We start from the raw sequence: 22,577 nt of genomic DNA on the forward strand, positions 1-22,577 counted from the left end.
TGTTAAACTTAGCTCTAGGTACTGTCAATATCGATATACGTACTGAGTCAGTTCTTAATCCCATTATGGTTTTGGCCTTGCCATCTTCCTGTGGCAGTAAACTCCACAATCCAATTACAGATTACGTTAAAATTTATTTCCTTTATTCGTTTTGAGCTCGGTATCATTTACACAGACATTGTTTCCTTTTGTTCAGACCTGTACCAACTGGATTTCACGATCTGCCCTTTATAGAACTTCCTACTTCACTTAAAGTACCAGCTCTTACTTGGTTCCTTTTTTTAATGTTACTCATCCAAAAAGTGTTCTCAGACTTTCATGTCACATGCTTCTGACAATTCCCTGAGTGTGTCCTGCAGTTTCTCTTTTGAGGGTGTCTGTCCAGCTTACACAATGCTGTTGATAACACCAGTTTGTTTGGTTTTTCTGATAATGATGTTTGGTGTCGGTGTGAAGGGCAGAAGTAGCAACCTGTGAAGGATTTGCTTTTAATCTCAGATAAATGGGAGTGCATAGGTGGGAATGATGTACAGTATCACGACAAATCCTTATCTCTAAACACAAGTCAGTAGGATTCTTTGGGCCAGATTCTAAGGTATGAGAAAAGAAATTTCTGAAGAAACTGGGGAAGGAAATGCAGAAGGAAAAAAAACAAACCATGTTTCAAATAGATGATCAAACTTGTGTGTTATCTCCAGATCCTCTGAGCAGTAATTGATTTTGCCTGCTATGGTTACCATACAGTAACTCTGAAACATTCATTATTTCTATCCTGCCCCAAGGCTTGTAGCAGAAAATGGCATATTTAAATCCTTTTACTCTGTCTGTTAGGTAGATACAAAATCCTGAAGGTTTTAATGAATGTGAAATAAGTGCTAATGCAGTAGTCAAAAAACTCACCATTGTTTTGACTAAATGAGACTGTGACCAGCTTTAAGTTGTAGTGAAAGCTAAATGCTGGAAGCTGGATGCAGAGATCCATCTCACTGCTGAATTACACCTTTGAACTCTGTACTCTGGTTTGTTTTCATTTGTTTCTCAGATCTAACCCTGCTATATTTCTTTTAGTCCCCCTTTATCTTGATTTAATTTTTCCAAGGTTAAAAATGACTTATCCAGAAAATTTGCAGCTTGTTGCTAATGGTAAGAATGTTGATTACTCAACAGATACAGTGAATCAATATCACTTCTCTTATTTTTGTTTTGCTGTTTTACTTGAGGTTAATGTTTTGGCTTCATATTTCCTGGTAAGATTAAGTGTATGACATTGCTGTGCATAATTAGCTAAAGTTACACTAAATGTTTTGTTGTTTGTCTGTGGTATCATACTCTTAGATGCCTTGTTCTCTACCTTTTCTAATGTCCTCTTGTTTTTTTGTTTTCCTTGTCTGAGGAAAATTTTTGGGTTTGTTTTTTTTTTAATGAATTATAAAAATAAACACTCAAGGTGGACACCTCCTCTGGCTTGTTGCTGGAGCAGGGGGAAGCTGAGCTGGAAATTATTCCCATCAACTAGTAGTGTGAAATCTTTGACTTAGAGTTGATGGTAACTTGTCACTCAGTTATATCGCTGTTAGTCACAATAGCAGAATTGTTAGCTTTCTCTTCCTTTTTCCTCATTTCCTCTGAGTTACTCTATTTGCTTTTGCCTTGCTTTGACATTTTCTCTCAGAGAAATCCTTCCAGGATGTAAGGGATGTTACACTGTGTCTCTTGAAAGCTGTCAGAAGGCAGCTGAGAATCTCCAGGCCTTCCTGCCTCCTGGGTCCACCAGTCACCAGGGCAGTCCTCTGTGTGAAAAGAGTCTGGGGCTTGATTTTGAAGGCTGGATAGTTCTTGCTGATATTTAGGGATGCTGAATTTGTGGAGGAAACATTACGTATGAGTCCACATATCCCCAGGAATGCCAGAAATGAAATGGCTTTTGCAAAGCATCATCAGGAAAATAGAAGCAAGTCTTGCTCATCAGTCAGAAGTTATTCCTTTAATAAATACCCAAAGCTAAACTCTGAGAAATAACATTATTCTGCAGCAGAATAACAGAACAGATCTCCTTCCTGCAGGGGGTTGAATCTGCAATTTGTCTTAAAGGGCAGAATTAAGTTGTCTGTCTCTGCTAGATCTGTCTTCTCTTGGTTGCAAGTTTGCTCTGTTTGTCTTAGAAAATTTTTTCCTTAAACTCTTCGGCATGCATTGCCTCTGAAGAAGCTGCTGTAACATTTTCTCTCTCTGAGATGAAATACTAATTTCCAGCCAATATATTATGTATTAGCAATGCCTCCTGGCAACAAATGTTGCTTGAAACCACATATGCAGAGAGGAAGGTGGGAAGCGCAATTCAAAGACTCATGTTGCAGAGACAGCTCAGCAGAACATGTTGCATGTGGGAAGTACCCCTGTGGATCCAGAGAAGGTTTATCTTGCCATCTTGAAGGAGTTTCTAAGTGATTTGATTTTGTGCAGATCTCTGAGGTGGATCCTTTTGCCTTCAGCACCCCTGGTTGGTGTCATCTATGGGAAAGAACATGCCTTGGTAGGTGGGCATTTGCAAACCAGTGTTTGTCTTGTGGCAAGAGTGCTGGATGGTTATGGTCATCCAGACAAAACATGGAAACTTTGAAACTGGAAAGTCAGATGCTGAAGGAGGAGAAGGATGGCCACTGCTTAAAATGCAAATGGATTTTGCTGGAGCTCTTTTATATGCCAATTAATTGACTTCAAGCAGTTTATATGGGCAAAAACTCACTGTTGCACTGCAGCTGGTGCAGGAGTTACAATCTGGTTGTCCATGCTTCTGCAGGCTGTGCCTTCCCATTAGTGAGGCTCTTTCTGGTGGCAAAGGCAATGGCTTGCTGATCTCATACTTCTCCTAACTGAAGTTCCAGGGTGATAAATGACCAGTATCCTATATCTCTCTGCTTTATGGAAAATGCATGCAGTGAAATAGAGTCTCTACCACGTGCGACTAAAGGAAAGGTCTTTTTGTGTCTTTCACAATTCATTTTTCAGAGAGTGTTGCCATCTATTTTTGTAAGCTGGATGTGTAGTCAATGCATTTCATTGAGAAGCTAAGGAGTTCTGTTAAATATGTGAATTTGTGCCCAGAGAGTGGGTAGGCAGGACCTCAGAGTTTTAACAACTCCCAAGCTTATTGATTTATTTTACTCAAGTTTTTTACATCTTGAAACAACCCTTTGCTATAGCTGTAGCAGTGGATCCTTTGCCTTACTGTGTAGTATTGGCTAATTATCTTTTTAAAAAATGAACTTGCGGCTTCCATAGTAAATCGGGAGTGACACCATATCAGCAGCACAGGTGGCAACCTCTTCCTCAGACAGAGAGACCTCCACATGGTCACACAGTAATGCTGCTTTTGTAAGGCTGCTGGCCCTGCCAAGTGCCAGATCTGAAAGGCTGAAGTACTGACCCTTCTGTTTGTGAAATCAGTGCAGTGAGTTAGTTTATTGATAGGCACAGTTTCACAGAATAAATCCTGCTTGCTCAGACTGACAGTCTCACAGCTAATTTCTTTGGACTCTTCCAGGGCCATCATGAGTGCAAATAATTTAAGTAAAGCACTACCTTTTGAAGTGTTTGTATGAATTCAGAGCATTTTGATATACTGTGGTACCCTCCATCAGAGTAATCTTACCTGTGGGATCATCAGAGCTTCCTTTTACATTACTACCAAAGCTCTAGTTAATTGTTACAATGAAACTGAAAGAGCTGTCTTTTGTCCCTTGGTTTTTGGGTATGGTTTGGGTCTGGATTTTTATTTGTTTGTTTTTGCTATTAATCTCTGAACAACTTGCCTAGGTGCTACTAGAAGCATCTGCTGAACAAGCTGTTGCTACCAGCAGTAGAAGCAAAACTCTGCAGGTGTCAGATGCAATGTCAAATTTCTGGCCGGTAGTTAATGTGTTTATTACAAATAAAACTTAATGATTCTTAGGATGTGTTACTGAAATATCTTTTAAAATCCTCTTAAACTTTATTTTCAGGAGAAACTTCAGCTATTTTTGGAGCTTAGGTACATTGACAGGCCTAAGACATAGAAGCACAGGGAAATGAAGGCTGAGATAGGAGCAGGTTCATGCAAATCCATACTGAGTGTAACTGTGGAGATGTCAGGATGGGAATCTCCAGCAGAGCTGCAATTCAGTGTATTTAATTGCTAGAGGGTGCAGCCTGGTGGGTTATTGGCAGTGCACATGTGCAGGGCTTCTACCTCCAGTTACAGCAGCTTCCAGCTCATTGAATGTCACATAGTTTAAAAGTAGGGGTTGGGTTGGGCAGCAGAGATAGTGACTGACAGTAGGGAAATGCTGCCCTACAAGATCATAACTTATATTAATGACTGGCTAAAACAATTGGGAGGTTCAATTGTATGGGGAATATCAAAATGCCTTTGTCCTTGGCCTTTGACGACTTGATCTATATTGAGATCTAAGCAAATGTATGTCCTCCATAGTTTGTGTCTAATGACAAATTGCATCTTACGTTGTTTTATAGCTCACTTTGTGAAAACAACTGAAATGCAGCCCAAGCAATTAGCTTTTGAAGACGGAGGTTATAAATGAGATGTAAAAAATGGAGAGTGTTCTGGACTTTCAGGTTTTGGTTTTTTGTTTGGGTTTTTCAGGGAAACTGAGGATGGATTTAGAACAAGAGCTCATAAAGAGCCAATTATATAGGATTTCAGCACTTGAGATTTATCTATTTGTACTTGCTGACTGAAAGCAGCACATTCAAATCAAGCAAACTGCTGCCAGATGTGTTGTGGATGAACAGGGAATGGGTTTTTTTTCAGAGGTTCCACAGGACAGAAGAAAGAAGAGAATGTCAGTTATAAACTTTGAAAGCAAGTGGCTGAAATACGTTCCAAGAGTATTTTGGAGCAAGAGTGCCAGTTTAAATATTTATGCAGTGTTTTATTGTACTGATTCAAATATTGAATAGCACCTGACCCTTGAATTTTTGGATCCTTGCCTGACTGGCACCCCCTGATGCATATATTTACTTAGAAAATGGCCTTCTGTGGCAGCTGCTTTTCATTGCAGGAAATTGGGAAAGCTGGATTTTGATCCAATTTTTGTCATGATTTTTATGCTTGACTTTGAGTTCAAGAAATGCCTTCCTATGCATCAGTTTCTTCAGCTGAGAATTAAAAATTGCATTTACCACTGGCTCTCACAAGATTGTGAGATTCTGTAGTGGAAGCTTATGTGGATGTTTTCCTTTTTGCTATTTTGTCAGACCTCTTTATTGATCAGGATTGTGAACAATATTGGGCAACATTTAACTGGCCTCCAAGTTCCACTCCCTCAGATACCACCAGACCTTGTGAAAAAATCAGATTGTTTCTTTCAATCAGTAGTTTTCTAGTTTGGCAGTGCTAAACAGCACAGTCCTTGGCTGCCCCTGTGGTACAGACTGTCAGCAGAGCTCCTTTGCCCACATGAAACAAGAAACTGAAGCTGTGCTACCAACACCTGTCCACTGGCAGCTCTGCTGAAACCACCCTTTTGTCATTAAGACAGCAGCAGTGGCTGCTGGAGATCTTCAACTTCTCTGAGCTGAATTTGTGCAAAGACTGCTCTTAATTGCTGCTCTGAGCTGGAATTGTGGCCATGCAAAAACCCTTTAAGCTGGCAGTTTAGAGTTGTAGGCTAAAACTTTGGTCAATACAGCTACTGCCTGCTACCCAATATAATCATTTTATGCAGCAGTGTTTAGTAGTGTGGTGACTCTCACTTGAGATGGATTATTTAGGATGTGCCTGATGTAGGGAGAGTGAGCTGAAGTAGCAAAACCTAATAGTCAGAGGTCTGGCGTAGGCTATTGCTGGGCACACACCCTGCTCCTGAACTCGGATTGTGCACTGGCAAACTGCTCCATGGTCTGTGAGGACTTGGGTATTCCTGCCCCTTGCCTGCCAGGCTTGCAGCCTTGGCTACTTCTGCAGAGCTCAACCTCAAGATGCAGATGTCCTGACCTGAAAATATCAGTAAAAAGTCTTTCCAAATTCTCAACCGTGCTCTGAGCTGAAACCCCAGGGATGCAAGATGGTTTTAGCAAATAAATGTAAGGGATCTGGGGGGGGATTTCTGAAACAATCATTCCCTGTTTCCCTCTGTGTATTTGCAGACTCGGAGAAGAAAATGGAGAATTCAGTTGGCTTGTTTACACAAACTATTAAGCTGGCTTAGCCATTCCATGATGAAGTTCCATTTCAGTACTGAGCTTACTAGGCTCTGGAGATAAAAATGATCAATTGGGTTGTTTTTGTCCTCCTGTTTTTACATTCAGGTTTCACAGGACTGGATCAATGTCTGCTACCATTTCTTCTTGTAAAGCATACCCTGAACCTTTCTGCAGACATACACAGCTGCTCCAAGCATCCAAAACCTGTGGTTTTTTTCCACTGTCAAGAAATAGAGTGGTGGCTCAGCATTCTGGCGATGGTGCTGACTGGGAAGCCAGAGTTAACTAAATTTTGAAAGCATTTGTTCTATTGCAGAGCAATATGGCCTGATGGTCACACTTTCCAGAGGGTGTCCAAAACTCATGCTCTGCAGAGGTTGCCTTTGGCTACATTGGATCAAACTGATAGGATGGCTATGTCGAGGGATTATGCAGGATTGATGTTGTGCAGGCAGTTAAAAATCTATTAATTGGATTAAAACACAAATGTTAGTATGCTTTGATGGGATTTTTTTTTGTTTTCTTTTGACTGAGATGCTTTTTGGAGATAAGTTGGAAGCAGCTCCTAACTTGCAGTTGCTTGGGGCTTTGCTGTTTGTGGTTTCTATATTTTGCTGCCCTTACCTGTTGACCTGCTTGATTAATTTTGTGTCTGAGCTTCTGTCCTTTTTATTCCTGACTCTTCTGCCCTGTCAGAACACAGTTTTGAAAAACAAAAATCTGTACAGTTCAGAGGACCAATTAGGTCTAGATTTTAAGATAAATGCTTAATGACTGTGGAATAGTATGTGCTTCATTTCTTGCTTCAGGACTCTTATTTTTTTAATTAGGAGCTGAGCTTGATAAAGAAGGATGAGGCCACTGGCAGTTAAAAAGGGTGCATTGTATTTTTACTGCAGTACTGAAGTATTGATTGTTGACTTATTGACAGGCTTAATGCACAACCATTTCCTTAGTTAGTGTTGGAATGTCCATTAAAATGTGGCTTGGTGCCAGAATATTGAAATTCTACATTCATAATATAATTTATCTAAAAGCGGTTTGGATTTTAAAAAAATATAAATAGGCAAGTTGTGAGTTTCCTTGTTTTGTTTTTGTTCAACTTCACATACTGAATTGAACCTCTGAAGCAGGAGACGCTGAAAAGAAGACAGAGGGAGACTGACAGAAATCCTAATGTTCTAAGGTTTGTGCCTCCTGGTATTTTTCACCTTTGATCTTTGACATGCCCAGCATTTGCTGAGCTGCTAACAGACATTAAGGGATGCTCTAATTTATTCCTTTTAAACTAGTTATTGTTTTTTAGGGGAAAGTTTATTTGTATAGCTTTACAAGTGTGTTGCATGTTAGTAGCACTACTCATAAAATATGCCCGTTGTAGTCACTGTGTAATGCTTCTCCAGATGTGAGAAGGGTCATGCCCTCTCCTCCTTGCAGCACCATCAGTAACCTGTGCTCAGTTCCTGGGATGCTTCCCAGTGTGGTTTAAAGGTCCATGTTCCTCTTAGTCCCTTCTGCTTCAGTCTCAGGCTCATGCTACTGATGGCCAGTTGTCCAGCTTATAGGAAAGACCACATCAGGTTTTGGACAGATGGGTGTGGAAGGCCTGATGCTACTGTGTTGCACATGAATAATTCTGTAGAAAGCAGCTGTCCTGATAATTGGAGTCACTTTGATGTATTGATAAGGTAGACAGGGTGGAACCTTTAATTGCTATCAATTGAATCTTGCCACTGTGGTGAGCCAGAAGCCTTTCTTTACCCAGGCCTTTCCTTTCTAATTGTTCTGGTACAGGTAACCAGGGATCCTTCAGGAGCTATCTCTCCCTTTTTTAGAAACACAGACCTTCACAAAACAGAACAGATTAAGCTTGTTTTGGTTTATGTATATCTGTGGGCTTAGGTGGTGGCATGGCCACACTTTTGGTGGAAAATGACATTTTCAGCTATCTGGTTCTGTCAGGTAGTTTTGCTGTTTGTTACAGCCTGCTGAAAACCAGTGATTACACAAATACTAAATACTTCACTGTGGCTAGAAGTACTGGAAATTAAGGGAGACCAAAACAGCTTCCTGCACTTCCAAACATGAGGGGAAACACTTGACAAGGATGAGGAGCCAAGAGTTTGCCCTTTGACTACTGTCTTGAGTGTTATTTAATCTCTCTCACTTAAACTTGTTGCCAGGACTTGATACAGTCCCTTTCTTGTCATTTCAGCTTTCCATTAAATAATAAAGTTTTGTAAGGTAAAGTTTTTGCCTGTTACGAGTCTACCACTTTAAAATAAATTATGATACTTTTGCAAAAAAAAAAAAATTCTCTCTCACTGGGAAGTAGTAGAAATTGCTCCATCTCTGAGCAAATACCAGTGTGAGTGGTATAATTACCAAAATGAAGCTTGTGCTGGTATTTGTGTTAAAACTGACTTTTTATCTGCCATGGCATATCTTGGGCTTAGTGTTTGTTTATCCATATCTGACTTTCTCCATTTCCCTGTTTCAATGGTCTGCCAGATCTGATAATCCTGTGCAGAGGTGGCCATCACTATTGTTCACCATCTTTCCAAAACACAAAGATGATGGAAAAAAATTTCAGGTTTTTTTTTTTTTTTTTCCTTCTCTATGCAGTTCATATCCATTCAATTGCTGTGGTTGGTCTGTGAAATTTTATGGCGATTTTTTCAAAATTTTGAGTTTGGGTGACAGATGATGAAGCCTTTTGGAAATTAGTCTCTTTCATACCAAGTGGGAAAGAGAGAACATAACAAGCTACTTCAGATTTTTCAGCTCATCTTTGTGTGGAATACAATATAATGTCTAAGCATTTGTACTCATTTTCCATGGACTCTTACATGGCATGGTCCCAGCTTACCTGACTTATTCAGCGTTCAACTTTAAAAGGTGGAAGAGAAAGGACGTTACCATATAACAATTTAATTAACACTATGGCAACAACTATCTATAGACTAAATAATTGCAATGCAGATTTAAGTTGCTGTGTTCTACTTTTTTAGATACTAGCAATTGGAAGAGATGATAAATTCCCTCTCTACAGGAGGTTAAATTAATAGGTGCCCCAGAAGGCCTGGAAGGGGCAGGACTTGCTTGCATTCCTCAAATGCTGAATGCTGAAGTCTCCCAAATTGGATAGCAAAGAAAATATCTTGAAAGATTTGTCTTGCAAGAAAGGCCCTTGCTGATAATGGAGGACCCTAGGGAAAATACATTTTGGGTGGTATTAAACTTCAGCAGCTGGAGGATCTTGTCTGGAACAAACATTAATAAAAGTTTTCTTTAAAAAGGAAATCAAGTCTTCAATATCTTTGCCTCCATCATGTCCTTGCTTTCAATAAATAGACACAGGAATTAATGTTATTTGCAGGATCCTAGTTCAGTAATAGTACATTAATAATATGCTATATCATAATTGAGTAGCAACATAAAAGTATGCATTGATGTATGTAATGATGACTGTGCTACTTAAAGTGCAGTTCCATAAAGAAGTGTTTGTTTAATAGTAGCTGAAGGATGATTTGACACAACCCTACCTGTAAATACAGTGGTTTGACACAACCCCCCCTGCAACCTCAGTTATAGTGCCCAGTAGTAGTGAAAAGGATAATGTTTCACTGGATATCTGTGTTTTACAGCATGGTGTGATGTTAGAGCTGTGATACCCTGTGAAGGTAGATGGGAGACACCCAAGTTGTGCTTGATGACCAAAGTTAAAGCGGCTGCATTATTGGATGTACCTCCTGAGTGATAAACATTGTGTGTTTGCTGCTTTTCATTACTGAAATGTATGTTTTGGAATCCTGTCTGCCCTCTTTGGATGTCCTCTGGAAGGATGTTCTGCAGTAAGGCTTCTCATAATAGACATCTGAGTCTGCAGTGCTGCAAGATGTCTAGAGATAACTGGAGCTTCTTGTGAGCTGTGTTGGGGGAAAGGATAAATGACATTTGGTGGTCTATTTTTCATGAATATATAAGTTGTATGACATTAGTGAATCAGCAAAGTATTTTCACAGGAAAATTCTCTGACAAAATAATACTGGAAGCCTGCAATGTGATCATAATGCTTGTTTATAGATGCTATGTGGGTGTTGTTCAGTGCAATATCTGATAATATGTATCCACCAACAAACATGTAAGCACACTAGGATACTAGAGTATCCTAACCAGAATGAATAATTTAGCCATTTTAAGCGAATGGAGCAGTGCTGTCTCACTTCTGCTCCGATTAGGGACAGGCACTTTGTTTCTGGGTACCCACCTAAGCCCTGGCTGTTCCTCTGGGGCTGGACAGAAAGTAAATTCTGCATTGTTTTCTGCATGGATCTTGCAATATGGGCTCCTGTGTAGCAGGAGCTCAAAGAAGATTAACAAGAGATTTTTGTTTACACCACTAATCAGTCTTTAGATGCTTTAGTCTTGGCCACTACTGATCTAGTTCATGTTTGAACTAGTGACCTCTATTTGAAAGTCACTTTGTCCTTTTAACAGTTTTCTGAGTCAACCTCTGTCCCTTCCTGAGAGTCTTTTTATCTATACACTTGAAAAGGTTGTTCTTTTTTTGTGAAAGACTAATCCCCATTTTGTATGGCTATGCACATTGCATTAAATGAAAGCTCTGTGCATTCCCCTCACTCGCCTGGAATGAGTCCTTGTTTTTTTTCTGATCTAACAGCTGGTGACTCAGTTTCAGTGGGCTTCTGTTACCTTCAGTTTTGAAGGTTTGGATGGACAAATGAGAAGGTGATAGTGAGTCTTATCCCCTGCAGCCCATTGTTTCCCAATCTCTATCAAGTTTATATTCTTGAGTTTGACCTTTCTCTAGGCATTTGCTTTTACTAGAAGCATCTGCCCTACCCCAGCTAGCTGACCTTATGACATACAGCATTGCCAATCCTTCATCTTGAGTCTAAGATTCAATCCCTCCCAGTTCTTTTCCTTCTAGCTCTTCCCTTCTTTAGCTATCTCAGTGTCCTCACAATGTCTTTTCAAAGAATTACTGGGTTATAACTTGGGAGAAATGGTGACATAAATACTTTTCAACATCAGAAGGATAGAGATATATAGATGGATAATCACTGGGAAAGGTGAAAGGCATGTGAGAACAAAAGTAATAATTAACTGACTTCAGTCTTCTGGTTTTGATAGCCAGATGAAACCTCTGTAGCTTTTAAGATGTGTGTTTTGTAAGGGATTTAAGATTAGGATAAGCTGTTCATACTTTTGTTGTTCCTTTTACTCAAATTCAACAGATGGATGCTTTTATTTCCTCTGCTGGAAGTTGTATCCTCAGCATTATCTAATGTAAGATGACAAGGCAAGGAGATTCAGGCAGAGAACTGAAATGATAAAATTCCAAATTACTTCATTTGGTCCACAAAGGATAGATTTTTGTTTATCTTCCAATCATGTCAATCCTGCATGAAAATGCTGCTGGGAGGGGACCTGGTGGTTTTAATACATATAGCTGCTTAATCATTCTGCTGATGACTATGATATAAAACCATTAACCAAGCAGACATGGCCATGCTCTGTGTGAGCCAGGGCTGAAGGAATCTCCCTTCCCAGTCTCTGGGTGTTCTGTGATCTGCTTGAACACTGTGTTTCCACTCCTCCAGGAAATGGAGAAGAGAACAAACAACACTGACAGATGTTAGTCATGTCACTTAATGCAGGACTGGAAGGCACTTGGGTATTAATGTAATGAGCACAGTATAAAGACCTGAATAGAGTAAACCTGACTTCTAATTAAGCCTGCTGAGGTGCCAATACTGATTTCAGTTGTACTTTCACTATGAGAAATACAAGGATGGTTTTACAAAGCAGCCATACAACTGCTGTTGTTCACTTTAACCTGCATGCTTGTGGGCGTTTATTTTCCATGCTGGCCAGCAGTTCTAGTGCCACTTTCTTCAGAGCTGGCAGCTGTAATTAAAGGAAAAGCACAAATTTAGCTTCTCATCTAAGAAAAACCTAAAATGCTGTCTTCATCCTGGCTTTTCACTGCTAATTTCAGAACGGCATGGCACCCCATTCCAAGCAAACATCCTTGTGCATTTTGGGATTCAGCAGGTCTTTTTAGGTCCATCACTAGTGTTTGTTGCCTCTTGGCACCTTGTGGTTTACTGTGGGGAGCTGTCTGGATTCCTTTGGCAGAGAATTGAGCAAGTTGTTCTTCCTGAATGTTGGAATGTTGCTAGAGGCTCATATCTTACATCCAACTGGCAGGGTGGGCCCATGTGTTTCAGAAGGAGGCTGGGCTGCCCTTTTGTGTAGCACTCGTCATCATAAGGGGTGAATGTATCTACCTTCATCTGTCTACTATTGGTGAGCAGGCTGGGAGCCACAGCTGCTTCTGTGTGCCCAGGGTGGTGTAACATGTCCAAGGATTGTTCTGAATCTGCAGGCAGGTTTCTGTGACTGTATTTTATCCAGTCCAATATGGATTTATTTGCTTTGAAAATTAAAAATATGAACTTGGTTCTGCATATATGACTCTTCTGTTAGTGTTGCAAGTCCATGTTTAATTGCTGTCTCTCAGACCACTCACAGCTGATACTATAAACCTGAAGAAAGAAAGGTAAAAGCTCAGAATTGTATCTGCTTTCATGCATATGGATGTGCATTTCTGTGTGGTGCCTTTTGGACTTTATGTGATGGGGAATTTGAAGACATTTTGTGAGAAGCAGGAGCATTGATAATTGCATTCTGGTTAATCATCATAGAAGGCTCATGTTTGCTCCTAGCTGACGCTTTGCAGCTTCCGCTGGAGTTAATAATTCATTGCTGGACTGTGTCAAAGCATGCTCTTAAGTCAGGTTGCTCCGTGGATTGCTGGCATCAGTAGGAGTCAGAAGAGATGAAAGATGAGCTTAGTGTTTGACAGCTATTAACTTGGTGTGGGCCTCTAGGCAGTGTTAGGTTAACTTCCTCATCCTGTCCTTCCCTGTGTTTGGGAATGTGAAGGACATGGGAATTCAGCTTCCTGTGTAGTGGTGTTAGAATTTCAGTAGCCAGACAGAAGAATGCTGAAGTGAAGGTGTGAATATCAGTGGCCGTATGGTTCTGGTTTAATAGGCTGTGGGTCGAGAGGATTTGTTTGCCACATTGCTGAGGTGACAGTTTTATAAAAGAGCTATTTCACTACGGGGTTGAGTTGCTTTCCAATGCACAGTGCCAAACCTCCCAGGGAGAGCGTGCTTTTACCACCGAGGGTTGAATTTGATCATGTCGGTGCTTACAGTCATCTGCAAGAGGGATTGACATGCAGGGTTTGTACATAAAAAAGGGGTTAGCAATCTGAATTAAAAATTAACACATTCTCCTCATAATTACAGATTTACAGCAGGCTAGTGCTGTACAAAAGAGGGCTTTCCAGACAGAGTTTAATGGCCCCAAAGCAGAGCCATCACTTCTCTCCCCCTCCTTTTAAATTAGCATTGGCATGTTTAAAGCACTCCTCAAATTCTGCTGCAAAATAGCTGTTCGGCTTTCAGTTGTGGTTTTTGGTGGTGTGGGTTTTTTTAAAGGTGATTATTCTTTTCAATGCTAAAGATGGAAAGTGGTTTGCATATTCATGGCACATTATAATTTTGAAAATAATCTCCTAGTGGATATTTAACAATGGCTTTGGGTAAATGGACACTTGTTGCTCTTTGTTTAAACGATTACATCTCAATTATCGCTTGATGGTGAGAGCATGGGTAATACCCTCAGTTCTTTGTCAAACAGGCTCTAATTAAAACTGGTTCCTGCACTTGCCTCTTAGATAAATATGGACGTGAGGTAGTTCAGTGACACCCTGTCAAATTGCCGAATTGAGTGCAAGTTCCCCATTCATCCGGACAAATGATACCACTAATTGGGGTGTGGATGGCGGTAACAGCACTGCCAGTGTTGGTGTTAATCCTCTCTGCTTGGCTGGGCTCCCCCCACCTCTCCCCTGCTTGGGACCAGCACTCTTCTAATTTTACAGGATTTGTGTTTCACTTCCCCCTGGATCTGCCTGGTCACACAAAGCACTGGTCCTCAATCCGTTCTGTCAGGGGTGTTTCCTACTCTCTTGTTTGGTACAAATTTAGTTCTAAAGCTGTGTTGAAACTCAGGTGTTGAAACTCTGCTCTGCTTGTGTTAACTGTAGTGATGTTGAAGTGTTAGTCTGGGTTTTCTTCCTCTTTCATTCACCACCTGCTTGGATTGGGCTCCTGAACTCTCTGGCTGTTCTTTCTGCATCCCTCTGAAGGGGGAGGATGAGTGTGCAGAGCTGAAGACAGAGGAAGAGACCTCGCCTGTCATTAATGCTGGATAATCACCCTGCTGGCCTTGCAGAAAGGACCAGCTAATGCTTTAAGGCTTTCTCCAGAGCCAGTATGACAGTGCAGTATTTGCTGCTGCTGCTACAGTGCTGGATTAAGGAGAGAAGAAATTTTGAGAAGGAGCTGCTGTTACACTGTTACAACTCACTGCCAGCAATGCCTCTCAATTTTGCTGGCTAATGCTCACTAGCAATGGCAGACATTGAAACTGTAGAGCTTCAAAACAGCACTAATACAGGAGCAGATCCAGGGATGCTGGTCCTGTTTTCCAATTTATCCCTGTCCAGTGCAAGACTGAAAGAAAATGAGATGATATAATGTGCAGGCTACCATGTTTTATGGATTGTTGGTGGGGTTTTTTGTTTGTTTGTTTTTTTTTTTTTTTTTTAAGGTATGGGTGATTGCATCTTTTTTCTTCTTTTTTGTAGTAATGATGAAGGAATCTCCATCACTCCAGAGGTGAAGCTTTACCTAACAAGGCAGGGAAGTCATTGTGAACACCCAGAGATAGAGTGAGGGAATGATCAGGACCCAGAGAAGGTTATTCTTACTCCAACGGCTTCTGCGTTCTCTCTGCATTGTCATTCTCTTAGAGATATGATGCTTTCTACTCAGAAGGAAGACTTTTGCAGTTTTCCTTAGCTGGGGCCCAGCAACACTGAACAGTAGTTTTCCTTCTTCTCCTCCCACAGTCACATCAGAGTGCAGAAGTGATTGATGCATGAGCTGACTGAACGCTCCACTAAATTGATTGCCAGTGAAACAGATAGCAGTTCCGACATCTTAGCTGGCTTAGCACTCACAGTTGTTTACACTAACAGCCATTTGGGGTGGTTAGTTTCTGTTCACATCCCTCAAAGCTGTTGCTTTAAGAAATCCATAGGTAATGGGAAACAGTGCTATGCTGAGCTACACCAGGAAGGCTTTCCCTGGTAATGCGATATGTAAAACAGAGTGTAGATATATAATCGTGCTGATTGTAACTGCATAGATCTGCAGTTGCAAGGAGCTTCTGCAGTAGCATTATATTGCCAGAAAATAATAGAGAATGTCTCTTGAGAAAAGCAGCACATTTAAAGTTGTGGCTAGCAGCTCCAGATGGATGATAGTGCTCCTGAAATTCCTGGGAGGCTGCTGTCTGTCCTAAAGAATCGACTGTCCCTCCAGGTACCTTTACCAGTTTCAGAGTTTGGCTAGGAAGCAAAAGCTCTGTGTATCCTTGGTGCTTCTGTCTCTGCACCACTAGTGGGTTATGCAGACTAGAGGTAAGCAGGGGGAGAAGCCATCAAAACCAGAGCAGTGTGTGTGAGGTGAGTGGCAAGTCACTGAAGCAAGCCCAGCAGCAGCAATGGTGCCAGACATGGATGCTCAGAAATGCAGGAGGAATGCCAGAGTTAAATTATCCCTGCAAATGTATTAACCTTCCTCTCCCAAAAGGGACTTTGCCTGCACTATGGGTTGTAGCTGGTTGTGATCAATAATTTTCCCTGCAATGCAACTGACTGCAGTTTTCCTCTAAGAATGTTGGATTCGGACCTGTCTTCATCCCTCATGAAATGCCTGGTAGGAGGATTCAGATATTCAGTGTTCATTTGGTCACAAGCAGGGAAGGATGGCTCCTTGCAGTCATTTGAGGAAAATCACCTTTAAGATAAAGTTTGCTAATTTCAAAGCCAGAACACACTGTAAGAGATCACTCTGCCACCTGCAAAACTCTGAATTGTGCAAGGTGCAATGATGCCTTTGGGGTAGGTGAGCCTGAGTCACAGAGCACCTTCAGCAGACATAACCCTGTTAATGGGAATTGCTCTCAAACCAGAGAGTACAGTGATAATTCAGAGACTCCTGTTTTTTTCCATATAAAATGTATTTTCTGATATTTTGTGTCTAACATACTCATTGCAGTGTTGTTTTAATTTAAACAGAAGTGGAGTTAATGAATTGGTGGTAATTCTGCAGGTATGTCAGTGTTCATGCACAGTAAAACACTCTCCTGATAGCTTTTTGTTCTTCATTAAGCGTAGACATCCCAAGTCTGGATTTTTTGCATGTATGTGTTTGCAAATTGAAGACGTGCATTTGTGAGCGGATTTGCTGAACTGTGAAATGAAGTGATGTGGCAGCAGGGCTGTTGTTCTGGAATTTAAAAAGAACGAACTTTGAATTTAGGAGTGTCACCCGCAGTTTGCAGACTGGAGCTGGGTTAGCACCGTGGGTTAAATGTACACTTGGGACCTGTGACAGTAACTTCCCGATAGTGTTACACACACGTTCTGTGAAATGCTTTTTCATGGTTGTACGTTTGGCATATTAGCAAGTGCATTCTTTATTCATTTGGTGCTTCTAATTTTTTTCTTGAAGATGGGGGTGGTCTGTTTCTCGATTTTTCCATGGCTTTCTGCACTGTAATGATGGCACCATCACCTGACTGCTGGAATACACTGGCCTGACTTTAATCATCGGGTGACTGGCTCCTAGCATGGCTTCATCTCTGCCGTTTTACATCTCCTCTTGTAATTGCATGATTGCTTGCAGCATTGTTTTTCTCTTGGTGACAGTGAAAGGCACACACGAGTATTTATGTAACCTTATACTTTTCCTTTTGATGTTTAAAGTGTAGGTGAAGAAGTGGTACTTTGCAAATAAAATTCTCTTTATTTGATTGTAAGCAGCATATTTTCACCCCTTACGTGCAATCATTTTATTTTCACACCTCATGTGCAATCATTTGTAAAACAAGGTTATATATATACATACTCTTAAGTATCATATGGAGGAAGAAGTAGGTTGAGCCTGTATGAATAACAAGGCTGCATTTCTGTAGTGCTGACAGTTTCATTGATGTATATTTGCTTACAATTAAATAACCTGTGTAAAGCTACAAAAATGTGCGATGTTTAACATAAATAGCATCTCAGTCTTTTAACTGCTAAATAACCAAACACAGCAAAACAATGGAGAATCAAAGCTCCCATTTAAAGAGCATCAACAGCAATTAATATGCAGTAAAATTATCTGCCTGTACAAGTTGTACCAACAGCTCTGCAGGTCTAAAATGGCAGAAGCTTTCAGTTGCTGTATAAAAATCAAACTACCATTTATTTCAGCCTCATGGTATGTGCAAATTCATGCAGCTCAGTTAAGGGAATAGCTTCACAACTGGTGTTACAATCTGTGGCTGGAGTGCTGCATCACAATGCAGCAAATGCATTTTCCACATTAACCAAACATGACAGCTGAAACGATTATTAACCATGCAATATGTCGGAAGTCATCAAAAATTCACATCAGGGTAATTGCAGTGGCTCGGGGAAAAAAAATAGTAGCATCTCTCTCCTCTTGCCTGCCTGCCGCCTCACCCCCTCCTAATTCCTACATGGTACAGTCCGTTAACAATAAAATATCCTTCTGTAACCTATAAACTGTTACTCCCATCAGTTACTGGTTTCAGACTGATGCTTTTCCTAGAATTTGAATAAAGCACCACTGGAAAAAATATATAGATGCTTTACAGGCAGTGGTGTTCAGCTGTGGAAAGCAGCTGCTTTCTTATTGTCTTGCTGGACTGTTGACTGTCTCAGCCATTTCAAGACTTGCAGGTTTGATTTTTATATATATATATTTTTTTTTTTTAAGATGAGAAAACTTGAACATTAATAGGGATAGGTACAGCTGTGTAAGCCTAAATGCCAGGCAGCTGAAGTGTGGCAGTTACAGCCAGCATTAACAGGTTTGTAACTCCTCAGTACTGAGATCTACAGGTAGGAATGTCTATCTTTTAAAATATATAAAATGAGGATAAAAAGCTTGCTTTGATAAGAGAGAGTTTTCCTTTCGGTGTCTTTTATGGTGGTTTTTCTTTGTACTGTTGCTGCAGGTTGTTTTAATTTGTAGGTGAGTAATTAAAGAGAACAGGGAATAGTTTTGGAGAAAAGGTCCTTTGCTCACAGAAAAGAAATGGGAAGGTCTGTGCCTTTACCTTCCAATGTTCTTTGCTAGAGCAGCTGTTGGGTGGGGCAGTCCAGCGTCTGCTTTGGGTTTCATTTGTGTTGCCTTTTTAAAGACCCTCTTGACATTGCTGACTTTGCTTTTCATTTATGCAGAAATACAGTAGCATAACTTTCTGAATGCCTTTATTCCTGTTTTCTGTTCCCTAGGCTATGAGAAGTCTATGGAAGTATTTTAAACAAAAAATAAAGATGCTACTTGATTATGAATTTTTTTTTCTCCTGCTTTTCATTGTGGTGCAGAGATGTTGGTCCATTCTGTTTCCCCTGTTCTTATATATGCACTTATGATTTATTTAGAAGACACGTTAAACTTTCTTTAATTTTATTTTGAAGTAAGGATTTCAAATGTAGGACAAAAATAAGAGAGAAAATATTTCTACTCTTTCAAAGCAAATGAAGATATGTGGAGATTTGCCTTTTTTTTTTTCTGTTAATTTCTTAAATGAGGTAGTGAAGCATATTTGCTTAGTCAACTGGAGTTTGTAGCTTAGGTCCCACCTCTCTTTCAAGTGAATAGGATACATTATGAAAAGGGTTAATCCAGTAAAGTCATAGTAAAGGGAAGCAGTCAGGGAATTAACATTTATATAAATGTTGTGGCCATTACTAGCTGGGTGGGTGGCAGCTCATTTAATACTCTCAGATCTGGGGACTTAGAGGCTGCATGAAACTGGGAGCTCTGCCTGGCTTTGGTATGGGGACAAAAGTACAGAGTGGGTTGATTTTTTTTCTCCTTTCCTTTCAATTCTATTTTTGTATATGAAAGGAAGCAGTTTAATAAAATATACTGTGCTGGGACGGCACCTGGGCTTTTGCAGTAGAGTGACTTGCCTCTTTTGGAGCTCCCTCCCCAAATATGAAGGTGACTGTGTGCCACGTTCTGCACTCTTCCTTTTGTGAACTGAGAAATGCTCAGAGGGAAGACATGGAACAGTGGCATAGCATGGCCAAAAAGTTGCCTCTCTCCAACCAGATTACCTGTGCAAAGGGGGGGGGTCTTTCCACAGAAGCAGCTCAGCAAAAAATCAGGTAAAGGACAATTAAATATGTGGTTTGCCTGTGTAAAAACATGGAGGAAGCCATCCCATCCCCACTGACCCCGTATGGGAGACGGCTCAGTTATCCCTGCAGTTAGTACAGTGTGGCAAATTATTTTCCTTTGTTTGAAGTGGGTGGGAGACAGACTTCAACTAAGCTCCATAAATTAATGTATGAAAAAATGACTGAGCCACTGTAAAGAATAATTAGCTATAGGTCTCTTATAGCAGGGTTTTCCGTGATATCTGTTGGCAGCATCTGCACTTGACATTTCATTTACATTAAAGTCCGAAAGCTTGTGTGCCTTGTTAATGCAAGGCGCAAATAAAGGCACGCACTGCTAGACAGTTCCTTAGCCAGGGTGGAGTACAGCCAGAGGAGAAAAATGGAAACCTATTGTCTGTGGTGTATCCTCAGCACACCGGCCTCATGCCCCAAGTCTGGAAAGTTTAAGCCTTAGGTTTATTACACAATAGGAGAAATAAGATGAAAAAGGATAAAGTGTTTATTGTAACATATTTATTGCAGCAGAGAATTTGTGAATGTATGCTTTTCTCTCTGAGCCCTTTAGTGTCTAACATTTTAAAATACAAGTTGTATAATTATAACAGGTAAATTACAGACTTCTGTTTCTTAGTTTAATGATCTGTAATTCATAATTCATATGTAATTTAAATAATTAACTATGTGAAATGTATCAGTAATGTAGTAAAGAAAAACCATTTCTAAAGACCACGGCATGTTTAAATTGAGGCTTTAAAGATATCGTGACATGTATGAACTCCAAATTGCTTGCTTTCACTGGCAGTAAAATATTTATATTTATTCTAGGGGATAAGGTGTCATGTTGAAAATAGCTATTAGGTGAACAAAGTAGCTATGATTTACTTGCAAATACTGAGGAAGAATGGGGTGGCTAACTTGGGCTTATTTTTTTTAACTCAGGTGGATGATTTTGCCAAATCATCTCATGTTATTTTAGAGGGCTGAACTTCAAATTCACACATTTTCTTGACATTCCAGCATGTATTTTTTTGTAAAAAAGCCTACATTCTTCACACTACAGTGAATGTAATCTTGTCTCTTTGTCATGTTAGTCACCATCAGCAAAATAAATTTAACTTGGGAAAGGTTTTCTTTCTTTGTATGGGTTTTTCTGAGAGACTTCAAACTGCAGTAGAAATGTTACAGGAATCCCTTTTGTGGAGGTACAGCACTGGGGTAAGCCACCTATGCTGGTTCAGGATTTGCATCCCGGTGTAACTTGGTTGTCGCATTTCCAGTGCTGACAGGATTCTGATGTCTGAACCAGGCGTTGTCCCTTTGAGGCAATGAGCGTTCGCTGCCTGCTTCTCTTTCTGTCTGAAATGCAGATGGAGGTTGAAAGATGCTGCTTGGCTTTTCTTTTCATGAAGCAGAAAAATAACTCATGCTCCTCAGGAATGTTCAGGAAGGCAGTATGCAGGTTTTCAGCTGTGGGATGGGGGCATGCAGCCGAAATTGTTCCGCTTGAGTCAGCCTGAGAACAGGGACAGTGTTAGACTCAGTGCTGCCAGGCTCACTACTTGAATCCAGAGGAGGTAAAGAGAACCAATTTTTTTCATTACTGTTTTTTTACCTAGAGTTTCAGACTAACTTGAAGGCATTTAACTGTTTCAATTCATCTCAAATTGTGAAGGAAGAGATGTGGAAATCTCAATCATGTTTTGGTTTTCAAAAAATCCTGAGAGCATCCCTGTTTCTCGCAAACAGCAAGGTTACACGTTCCCAGTCAGACAAGCAGAAGGATAAAGCACTTAGCAAGGGATGGGAGAGACTGAAGGACTGCAATAAAATTTTTAGAAGTGAATTAGAGGAAGCTGGGTGTTAATGAGTAGCAGGTTTGTTTAATAATTTGCCCCTCTTGCTGGTGATCCATCAGAAATGTCATTTTGGGATAAGGAATACTTTATTGATTGATTGGGGTGACTGTTTAGCTTTTGGATGTGATACTGAGAAATGAATTTTCTGCTGCCAGGTTGAGTGGGTTTTTGTGGTTGCCTATATGTTAATGCACAGTTAGTCCAGCAGCAGACACTGCAAGCTTGTCTGTGTGCCTCCTTTATGCCTTTTGCTTCTCTTTTCAAACTACTCCCTTACTAGCCAGTGTTTTCTGTGGGGTTCGGAGAGATACCTCCTGTAAAAGAGCTGGACACTCCTCTTTCCTCAGTTGTATCAGTTTTTCCTGTGGTGCCTGTGGATTTCCAGTGGCTGGTTTCTCAGCTTGCACCTTCTTAGGAGACTCCTCACCAGCTCTCGGTACAGGGAATTGAGGTGTGGTCTGCAATGGCAACTGTGTTTCGTCCCTGCCCCTGCCATGCAGGGACATGACACAGGCAGAAATTCAACATAGAAGTTTCATTTGTCACCGTGTTATTCGAGCTTGGCTTCCTCTTAGAGCAGGGAGAATGCACAGCTACTTCTCGAGGAAATGTGGAGTAAGCACGATGCTAAAATGGCAGCGAAAGAAGTAAGAAAATGGCGTCATCAGTGAAATTGGTTTTGATGGCTTGATTTGAGGGCGTCCTGCCCGATGCGAGCATGTTTCCAGCAAGAGGTATTACATTACAGCCTTAGATATGACTGTACAATGAAGATATTAAATCATTTAAATATCTAGATTTTTTCACAATATTCCCTTAAAAATCATCATACCGCAGAGGCGCGTATAACAGCTTATTCTAGTAGATGATCAGAACTTATCTTCGTTTGCATGGTATAAATATTTTCACTGTGGGGTTGTGGATATCAAGCCACTGGAATTATCTCATAGTTTAATTTACTTAAATTCCAAAAAAGAGGAAAAGCCTTGAGTTTTGGTTGTGGATCTCTTGACCTGTTTGTGATTTTTGTAGGCTTGTATTTTTTACTCAGGATCATAATGCGAGGACTTGTATAGCTCAGGGAGGAAACTGTAACCATTCATCATAGGTCTGAGCAAAGCCCCACACTAAGGTCATCC

At 40.5% G+C, this 22,577-nt stretch overlaps 1 protein-coding gene across 2 annotated transcripts in view; it reads left to right on the forward strand.

The window, feature by feature from the left end:
- NUP93 (nucleoporin 93) overlaps positions 1-22,577 on the forward strand; it is a 73,081-nt gene that overhangs the window by 11,483 nt on the left and 39,021 nt on the right. Inside the window, exon 1 of one of the 2 annotated variants that reach the window (XM_053952915.1) lies at positions 17,970-18,127. The exons of the other annotated variant lie outside the window; for it this stretch is intronic. The gene's annotated coding sequence lies outside the window, so the exon portion shown is untranslated. Of the gene's footprint in view, positions 1-17,969; positions 18,128-22,577 lie in introns of those variants that run through there. 2 annotated transcript variants of the gene reach the window in all.

The sequence above is a fragment of the Vidua chalybeata genome, chromosome 11 (assembly GCF_026979565.1).
Source record: "Vidua chalybeata isolate OUT-0048 chromosome 11, bVidCha1 merged haplotype, whole genome shotgun sequence".
In the NCBI taxonomy this organism is placed as follows: Eukaryota; Metazoa; Chordata; class Aves; order Passeriformes; family Viduidae; genus Vidua; species Vidua chalybeata.